Source organism: Chionomys nivalis, chromosome X, assembly GCF_950005125.1.
Source record: "Chionomys nivalis chromosome X, mChiNiv1.1, whole genome shotgun sequence".
Lineage (NCBI taxonomy): Eukaryota > Metazoa > Chordata > Mammalia > Rodentia > Cricetidae > Chionomys > Chionomys nivalis.
This window is the reverse complement of record NC_080112.1, coordinates 116,565,487-116,576,601: the sequence shown is the minus strand read 5'-3', so window position 1 is coordinate 116,576,601 and position 11,115 is coordinate 116,565,487.

The window sequence follows — 11,115 nt, the reverse complement described above, 5'->3', positions numbered from 1 at the left end:
CCAGCATGGTCTACATAGCTTCAGGCTAACCAGGACTGCATAGCAAGGCCTAGTCTATGAAGAATACAGGGAACACTATTTCTATTCCTCTATAGTTTTGGGTGATAACAATGGCATCTTTAGGGCATCCCATTCAGTCTGGAGGTTGCCAGAGCCCTAAAAATACTGGCAGGTGTCAAGAGGTCAAAATTAATACTAAACACTTCCCACTTAAGACTCTGCTTACTGTGATTGCTTAAGAAGCCAAATCAGACTATCATTAGGAATCATTTCAATTGCTCTTTGGCGGGAGAGCAGCCATGATTGGTTTTATCCTGGGTCGCTGAGCTATCCAGACTCTGGTTTCTGGCCATTCAGGCAGTGTCAGGTGTGGGCTCCCTCTGGTCACATCATTGCCTGACCACTCCCGCAAGTGTTCCCAGCACATCTTGCATTCAGGACAATTTGTAGGTCCAAGGTTCTATGACTGGGTTGATGGGGCTCAGAGAGACTGGCATGACAATCATGGACCCTGTCTGGGTCTGAGCTAGGTCCTCTGCATATACCTTATTGTTGTGTAGCTTGGTGTTCTTGCGGGACTCCCAACATGAGAAGTGAGGGTGGTCTCTGACTCTTTTACCCGGACTTGGGACCATTTTCCTTCTACCAGGTTGCTTCTTTCGGCCTTGAAATGAGGGTATCTAGCCATATTGTAACATGTTACGCCATGTTTGCTTGATATCCCTGGGAGGCCTGTTCTTTTTTGAAGGGAAATTGGGGGGTTGGAATGCCATGTACGAGAGAATAATGAGTGAATAAATAGATAAACCAAAGGCCAAAACAGCTACCAGCACTCAGGAAGCAGAGGCAGGTGAATCTCTGATTTTGAGGCTAGTCTGGTGTATATACTAAATTCCAGGCCAGTCAGAGCCACAGTGATACCATTAAAAAAAAAAAAAGCAGCAAAAACATATTGCTTCTTCCTTTCCAATTTTAGATTATCAGGAAAAAAGCATTTGTAAAAGTTAATTCCTTGGTTTGAGAGAAACCATTAGACTAGCCAGTATGTCGTGGCGCACACTTTTAATCCCGGCACTTGGGAGACAGAGACAGGCAGATCTCTGTGACTTTGAGGCCAGCCTGGTCTATAGAGCAAATTCCAGGATGGCCAGGACTGTTACACAGAGACGAAAAAAAGAAAGAGAAACCGTTAGATTAATTGTTGTCCCTCCCACCAAGAAAACCCCAACTATTCCTTTTTTTCTGATTTTTTTGTGTCCTGAGCGCTTACTTGGCTTTGTGTCAGGGCACACAGGTTATCAGGCATGTGTTATTACTAAAAGACCAGTCAGAACTATGAGTCATAACCACTTTCAGCCAGCATCCTATTTACTACTGAGCCTCTAAGTCTCTTTCCTTTTTTGGAAGAAGTGCAAGACGTTTGGCAGGGCTATATTTTTGTACCCTCTGTGGAGAGAGTCCTTTTGTATTCTAAAATGTTTGGTTTACGAGCCAGTTGACAGGTATATCTGTTTTTTTGTTTTTGTTTTCTTTTTTTTATTTTATTTATTATGTATACAATATTCTGTCTCTGTGAATGCCTGCAGGCCAGAAGAGGGCACCAGACCTCATTACTGATGGTTGTGAGCCACCATGTGGTTGCTGGGAATTGAACTCAGGACCTTTGGAAGAGCAGGCAATGCTCTTAACCTCTGAGCCATCTCTCCAGCCCTTGTTTTCTTTTTTTGGTTTTTCAAGACAGAGTTTCTCTGTGTAGCTTTGGAGCCTGTTCTGGAACTCGTTTCGTAGATGAGGCTGGGCTCAAACTCAGAGATCCACCTGCCTCTGCCTCCCAAGTGCTGGGATTAAAAGTGTACACCACCATCACCCAGAGCATAAGGTTTTGTTTTGTTTTGAGACAGGGTTTCTCTGTAGTTGCCTATCTAGTTTAAAACAAGTTCACTATTGCTAGCTATGTTTTTGTTGTTCCTCATTCTGCAGCTTGGGTTGGCACTCACTCCTGAGTTTTTACCTCATTCCCCAAGCACAGAGATTACAGGGGTAATCATGCCTAGCAACTTCATACTCTGAGTGTCCCTCCCCTGAGAAGATTATCAGTTAGCTGAAACCGCCCTCCATACTGGGGATCAAACTCACGTTAAGTACCAGCGAACTCCATATACCCTAGGTTCCCACACTCTTATTGAACTATATACTGTTTGCTCTGCCAACACTGCCACACATTTTGTGGGCACACTTTTATGAGAAACATCAGCAACTCTTTCAGGAAATTTGAGCTCTCTCCAAAATTAATTCCCATAAGAGCTTTTCCTTCAGCCTAATTCCGATTCTCCTCACTCTTTCTGCAAGTCTCAATCTTCAAATCTGTTCAATTGGATCCCCATGGACTCCCCTCTGAATCTCCAATACCTCCTCCATCCCTCTTGCTACTCCTCTCAAAAAGTTTTCCTCCCCAGTCACTTGAACTTTAGGCTCTTTTGCTCATAAAGGACTTGGGTACCACGAAAACTACCTGAAGCTGTAAAGAAAAACCAAATCCGAAACAGACAATACATGCTAATTCACCTGACTGTGTGGAGCCATTCTGACAGCTCTTAGAGCTCCTTGGTCACTCCTGGGAAATCTGGTTCAGATCCTTCCTAAGACTTACCACGAGCAACACACAGCCAGGACCCTAAACTCCTTATAAAGGGATAATACTCCTCAGAAGGGCAATGCATTTTTTTTTTTTGAAAACTGAGCAAGTCATTTCTTACAAACATAGGTAAAAAGCATTAGCCCTGAGCTTCTGTATGCTAGAAGCAATTTAAATTCTGCTATTTTTTCCCTAACTACTATGGAAACCCGTCTGATCTCTGCATCTGCATGTGTTGTATGCATGGATTTTCTACCTTGGATTGGTACTGTCAAAAGTAATTTGTAAATGAATCCTACTCAATTGTCTTAAAGCAAAACAAACATACTATTTTCTCAGAAAACTACAGGAAAGAACCCAAATGCTTTCCAAGTTCACATGGCTTTAGCAGTCCTCATTAAAAATGAATACTGTTGGTTTATTTAGCCCGAGCAATGGAACCCTGTAAGTGTGGCAGGCATGCCTCGGTGCACGGCTGTGTTGAATTTGCTGTAGCGTTATCAGTATCAAAGTGATGCAGATCCCACAACTTTCATTCTACCTGGGTTTACAGGTTGAGTCTAAGTTCTCTGAAGACCTGCAGACTACTTTGTCTGACGACAACACTAGGAGAGCTAACCTCTGGGACCGCCTTCAGTTTCGCTTTATTTGCATGTGCACAATGCATTGCACATATGTCCAAACGCATGTGAAGACTGGTCATCTTAGGTGGTTTTCCTCAGGGGTTACAAACCTTAATGAGACAGAGTCTCTCACTGGACTGGAGTTCACCAAATAGATTAGGCTCGCCACTACTTTACCACCCCAGTGCTGGGAGTGCAACACCATACCCAGTTTTCTAAAGGGGTATTAGGGATCAAATTTGGGATTTGGGTACTCACATTTGCAAGGCAAACACTTTACTGAGTCTCCGCAGCCCATTAAGCGCTTTTAATAGCCATGTACTACCAACCTCCACATGTAACTTAACACTCTAGTGACTACTAAGCAAAACTCTTGGAATGTGTCACTAAGCATAGTGGCCTCTCATTTCATCAACCCTAAAGTTTAGAATGCTGTGGCATCTGAAACCTATTAAAAAGGTGACTTCCCTGCTCAGCTGTAGCCCACCTACTGGATGCCTTCACCAGTGGACTCAGTAAGTGCGTTTATTTATAACATTTCTTTTGTTCAGTGACTGTAAAAGGTCACACAACCTCTTCCACAGTGAAAGAAGTTCCTGGGAATAATATACTCATATCCCTTGGCCATGGTCATTTCTATTTTGCTCAGAATAAACCATTTTCTTACTTCTTATAAAGAACTTATATAGTTACCTCTAGATGTTTAAGATTTAAAGTATACATGCAACCTAAAAACAAATGTATAATGTAAAAATTCAGTATGCATTTCTTCAGTAGTCAGAATCTATTAAATGTCTGTACACGCATACACACACATGAAAGGAACTGCTAAAGGTGTTAATGAACAAAAGACATGACATAAAATGAAAAATGACTGAAGTCCTTATCTTATTGGTAATTATTTTAAATGTAAAATAATTACTTTCATTTGCAAAGGTAGAGACTCTGAAACTGGATTTGAAAATATGATGTAACTATCGACTGTCTACAGACACAAACGTGAACAGAAAGTGTAGGTGCAGAGACAACATATAAACTGTAAACCGACGAGAGCTAGGCTATCTCTAGCAACTTCAGATAAAATATGTGTGAGTGAAAACTCTATACATTATATGACATAAGGAATGACACCATAAGGTGAGGAGTAAATCCATCAAAAGGATGGAATTATTATAAACATAAACATCTATCCCAAAATACACGAAGCAAGAATTGATAGAACTGAAAGGAGAAATGGTATGCACCCACAGCTAAAGATACCCAAGATTTTAATGCCCTACAGATGGAAGAGAACAGGGACAACAGTGAATGTAAATGATTCAAATCTATCTGCCTTACTATTCATAACATAGAACACTCCACCCAAAACAGCACGCTCGCTACTTACGTATCTGCAGAACATTCCCATGCTAGCTCATTTGTTAGGCCATACAAGTTTCAAGGTTACAAAGAATGAAATCAAACATAGTACTTCTTCTGTCACAAGGTAGAATTAGAAATTAAGGCAAGCGGGATGACTCAGAAGATGAATGTTTGCTGCCAAGACTGACAACCTGAATTGGATCCTCAGAATCCACTTGGTGGAGAGAACCAAATCCTGCAAGTTGTCCTCAGACCTCCACATATGGGGCATGGCACATGCATGCCCACACATATACAGATAAAATCAATAATAAATTAATAAAAATGTAATGTAAGGTGATACACACACCTTCAATCCCAGCAATTGGAGGAAGAGGTAGACAGATCTCTGTGAGGTTTTTTTTTTTTTTTTTTTTTTTTGGTTTTTCGAGACAGGGTTTCTCTGTAGCTTTGGTGCCTGTCCTGGAACTAGCTCTTGTAGACCAGGCTGGCCTCGAACTCACAGAGATCCGCCTGCCTCTGCCTCCCGAGTGCTGGGATTAAAGGCGTGCGCCACCACCGCCTGGCTCTCTGTGAGGTTTTAATGCCAGCCTGAACTAGATAATAAGTTCCAAGTCAACCAAGGCTACATACAGACACACTTCCTCTTGCAAAAAAAAAAATTAAGAATTTGAAATTAGAAATAAGTAGAAAATTCACACTATATGGAAATTAAACAATTTTTTCAACCAATGAGCTAATCTAAAAATTAATTTTAAGATAAATGCAAACAAAAACCAATATAGCAAACTGATGGGATGCCCCAAAGAAATGTTGAGAGACATCTGTTAACTGTAAATATCTATACTACACAAAATTTCAAATCAATAAGTTAGTTTTATATAAAATCCAAAACAATGGGGGTGAGGTAGAGATGATTCAGTCAGTAAAGTGCTTACTGCTCAAGCATGAAGACCTGAGTTTGAATCCCCTGAACTCATGTAAAAAGCTAGATACGGCAGAATGCATATAATTCCAGTGCTGGCCAGGTAGAGCCAGGAGGAGCTCTGAAGCTTGCTGGGCAGTCAGTGTTGCTGAATTAGAGAGCTCAAGGTGTAGTGAGACCCTGTCCCAGAAACCAAGAGCAATAGAGGAAGATATCCAACATTGACTTCTGTTTTCCACATGTGAACACACACACACATGACACTGGCACACATAAGAACACATACATGATATGCACACATCAAGAAACAAAAACAGAAGGAACAAATTAAACCCAAAGACAAAGATATAAAATAAATGAAAAATTAATACAGTATAAAATGCAAAGGCTCTAGCTACCAAACCTGATGACCCGTGTATGATGCCCAGAGTCTACATGGTGGAGAACCAACATCGACAAGGTGTCCTTCGATCTCCACAAGCGAAATGTTGCATGCACAAACACGTGTGCATACACACACACACAAAATGAATAAATAAGTGTTAAAGGATTTTTTTTTAATACAGAGTGGCAAGTGGCTGAAGTAAAGCCACAAGCGACTCAATTATGTAACCTCCCTACTGAGGAGGGAGGCAGAGGCTGAACTACCTCAAGTTTGAGGTAAGTCTGGGCTACAGAGTGAGTTCTAGGCTAGCTCTGTGAAACTATAAAGACAAAGAAAAACACTCCTCCGAAAAAAAAATAGAAAAAATATCAATTGAATCTATTTACCAAAAGAAAAGTCCAGAATCACACTGCTTCTCAATGAATTCTATTAAAAGGAAGGTATTGATATTTAATGGCCAATTTTTCTCTTTATCTTCCAAATATTAGAAGAACAGACAGAAGCTCCTATTATGAAGCCAGTATTACCTGGCATCAAGGTTGCAGTAAGCACACTACAGGGCTGGTGAGATGGCTCAGCAGACAAAGGTACAAATCTGGTGAAGTTCAATCCCTGAGACTCTCATATTGGAAGAAGAAAAGGGACTCCTGCAAGCTGTCATCTAAGGTCCATCTAAGCACCCTGGCATACACATAACCCCCACCAAATATTACAAAATACTTTTAAAAATGAATACTACAAATATTTCTTATGAACACTTAGCAAAAATTTCCAACACTAATAAGCAAAACCATACCACCAGAAAAGATTATATATCCTAGGTGGCATTTTACTAAGGCTAGAAGGATTGTCACATATACGAAAAGGAATTCAATGTAGTACACATTAACACGTGAAAGAAAGTACCACAATTATCTCAATTAATACAGAAAGCTAGTTGATAAAGGTCCATGTGGTGTAATGATTAAAAATCAACTCCAGGTTGGGCAGTGGTGGTACACACCTTTAATCCCAGTACTTGGGAGGCAGAGGCAGACAGATCTCTGAGTTCGAGAAATCCTGTCTTGAAAACCCAAAATCAAACTCCACGGGTTGGAGAGATGGTTTGATGGTTAAAAGCACTGACTGCTCTTGCAGAGGACCTTGGGTTCAATTCCCAGTACACACATGGCAGCTCACAACTGTAACTCCAGTTCCAGGAGATCTAATATCCTCCTCCAGCCTCTGCAGGTAAAATGAAAGTACATGGAGCACATGCCAACAAATACACACATAAATATGAATAAATCGTTTATAAAATGAAACTCCAAAAACTAGGACTAAAAAGAAACTTCCTATTCTCATAATGGGTGTTTATGAAGGTCCCGCAAATTTATCCACTTTACACAATTCTATTGAAAGCTGTTTGAGAAGATCCAGTTACACACTAGACTTACATAAACAGGCAAGAGAAAAAAAGCACACCCAAACTAGAAACTTTTTGTAGATGGTTAAGATGCTAGAAATAAAAACCATCAAAATATATTAGCACCAACAAATCAACAAAAAATGGAAGATACAAACTAGTATATAAAAAAAATCAGTTGTAGATGGCTAGATAGATTGGCAATGCATATATAAGTTCAGAAGACATTGCATTCATAAGGCCATTAGAGTAAAATATTTAGGTGTTTAGGGAGTAATACAAAACTTCACATGGGAAGTACAAATCTAACTGAAAATTTAAAGCCCTAAAACATACATCTTATAATCATTAGGAGACTAAAAAAATACTAAGATGACAATACTCTTCAAGACATTCCTACCAAGAGCCTTTTTCAGAAATGGAATCACTCCTGCTAAAGTTCACACAGAATCATCTCGAAAAGAACAGGTGGAACTCATACAACCTGACTAAATCTATTACAGAGCTACAGTAGTCAAAACAGTGTAGTATTAGTATAATAATTCAACAAACATATAGACTCAGCGGCTGTAGTGATGCACCTTTAATCCCAGTACTTGGGCGGCATAGGCAGGTGAGACAGGGTTCCATAGTGAGACTCAAAAAATGAAAAACTTTAGACAAACACCAATCCAAAAACAAAACATCAAAAATAATAAAATAAGATGGGTGGTGGTGGCACATGCCTCTAATCCCGGTATTTGGGAGGCAGAGGCAGGTAGATCTCTTCAGTCCAAGGCTAGCTTGACCTACAGAGAGAGCTCCAGGACAGCCAGGACTACAGAGAAACCCTGTCTCAAAACAAAACAAAATCCTGAATGAGAATTTGCCAGCCATTTTTTTGGGATACCAAAAGCAAAAGCAACAAAAGAATAAAAAAAAATAGCTTAAGTACACTTCATTAACTACTTTTGGAATGGTGAGAGGGCTCAGTAGGCTTAAGGCACTTGCCAAGCCTGATGATGTCAGTCCCATCCCTGCTATCTCCACAGGAAGGATGAGTATGAACTCTTATGTTTTTGTTTTGAGGCAGGACTTCTCTCTTTGTAACAGTCTTAGCTGTCCAGGAGTTTGTTTTGTAGTCCAGGCTGGCCTCAAACTCACAGAGATCCACTTGCCTCTGCCTCCTGAGTGCTGGGATTAAAGGTGTGCAGGCATGTACCACTACTACCTGGTGAGAATCATACGTGCCATGCCACGTGTGCACATGCACACACACACACACACACAAACACAAGTGTAATAAAAAGCTAAATATTTCTGTGCAAAGGATAGAGAAGAAAACTTTTAACTGGACAAAATATTAGTAAACTATTGTATTTGATAAGAATCTAGTATCTGAATACATGAACAAGTCTTATAATTCAGTAACAAAAGAGAGACACCCTATTTGAAAATGGCCAGTGTGGAGACATTTAAGAGAAAAGCTACAGATAACAAACAGAAGGTATGAAAAATTATTAGTTATTAAGGAAATAAAATCCCACCACACACCAACTAGGACGGTCATAAGACAGTAGAAATCGGCATACACTGAAGAGGCTGCAGAGAAACAGGAACTCAGATGCTACTGGCAGCATGGTAATTCGAAGAACAGAATCACCACATATCTCAGCAGTGTCGTTCTGTGTATACTCTCGAAAGATTGTGAAACAAGGAATTAAACAAGTGTGTACACGATCCCAAAAAAGTGAAAACAACCCACTCTTAAGAATTACTTTCTAAGTGAAACCAAAGGAAATCGTATAGTCATCCGCCTGGATAGGGGAAGTAGACAAGATTGCCAGGCAAAAACTGGGAACTTGCGGGTGAGGGGGCTTGGGGCTAAGGGGAAATGGGATGAGAAACGTGAGAAGGGGAGGATGGGAGGAGCTCGGGGGATTGGGATGGTTGGGATATAGGAAGGGTGGATACGGGAGCAGCGAAGTATTTATCCTAACTAAGGGAGCCATCTTAGGGTTGGCAAGAGACTTGACTCTAGAGGGGCTTGCAGGTGTCCAGGGAGATGTCCCCAGCTGGTACCTTGGGCAACTGAGGGAACCTGAAATGATCCTATCCTATACTGATGAATATCTTACATATCACCTTAGAACCTTCATCTGGCGATGGATAGAGATAGAGACAGAGACTCAATTTGGAGCAACGGTCTGAGCTCTTAAGGTCCAAATGAGGAGCAGAAGGAGGGAGAACATGAGCAAGGAAGTCAGGACCACGAGGGGTGCACCCACCCACTGTGACATTGGAACTGATTCATTGGGAGCCCACCAAGGCCAGCTGGACTGGGACTGAATAGGCATGGGTTGAAACTGGACTCTCTGAACATGGCGGACAATGAAGGCTGATGAGAAGCCAAGGACAATGGCACTAGGTTTCGATCCTAATACATGAACTGGCTTTGTGGGAGCCTAGCCTGTTTAGACGCTCACCTTCCTGGACCTAGATAGAAGTGGGAGGACCTTGGTCTTCCCGCAGGGCAGGGAATTTGTACTGCTCTTCGGTATAGAGAGGGAGGGGGAATGGAGTGGGGGGAGGAGAAGAGGAGTGGGGATAAGGGGAGGGGAGTGGGGGGAGGGGGGTAATATGTGGGAGGAGGGGAGGGAAATGGGGAACGGGGAGCAGGTGGAAATTTTAATTAAAAAAGAATAAAAATAATAAAAAAAAACGAAAAAAAAGAATTACTTTCTATAAACAGTATGGTATATATAACATATGTGTATGTACATGTGAATGCCCATACACATATATGTAAAATTCAGTTATAAAAAGGAATACCTGACATGTACATGGATGAACCTTGAAAAACATCATGTTAAATAAAAGAAATCCAACATAAGCAAGTCATAATTCCAGTGGTGTAAGCTATCTAGAGTAGGCAAATCCAGATGAAAGGGGTCAGTGGTTTCTGGGGGCTGTAGAAGATAGTGGAAAATAACAGCTCCATAATGGGTACTGAGCTTCTTCCGGGGTGAGGAAAATGTCCTGAGACTACAGTGATGATAATTGCACAACAGCCAGTACACTAAATGTCCCAGTTGGATATTTCTAAACGGTCAATACGGTAAATTTTAGCACAATACAAAATTAAAAATAGAAAGTTAAGAGAGATCTTATTACAGGAATTAGAGGGTAAAAAGATGGTTTCGTAGCTTGCAAAAAAGTATTAAGTTCCAATATGTCTAATAGCATACATCCTTATATTCTATAGAAAAAAATCTTATAAAATAAGTTGGGTTTTACTGTGCTAGACATTACTTCTAAATATTAGCTCTAAGTGGACAATGTGTCCATTCAAAAGAAGTAATATACTTTATTCTAGTAGTAGGAAGAAAAAAATACTGAGCAAAGTATAATATTTGAACCAGATAACTATTCCAATGTAAAACAGGGGGATTGTTTTTTTTTTCTGTTTTTTTTTTTTTAAACAGTGCTTCACTATGCAGCCCTGGCTGGCCTGGAACTGATAAAGAGATCACCTGCCTCTGCCTTCAAGTGCTGGGGTTACTGGAGGGCATCACCTACACTTGACCTAAACCAAGGTTTTTGTAAGCAACTGGCAAAAATTCTCTAGTGAAGCATTAGAAAAGGACATTTTATAAAGTATAATTACACAAACGTTCCATTACCTTTGGGTCCTTCTTTTTTTTTTTTTTTTTTTTTTGGTTTTTCGAGACAGGGTTTCTCTGTGGCTTTGGAGCCTATCCTGGAACTAGCTCTGTAGACCAGGCTGGTCTCGAACTCACA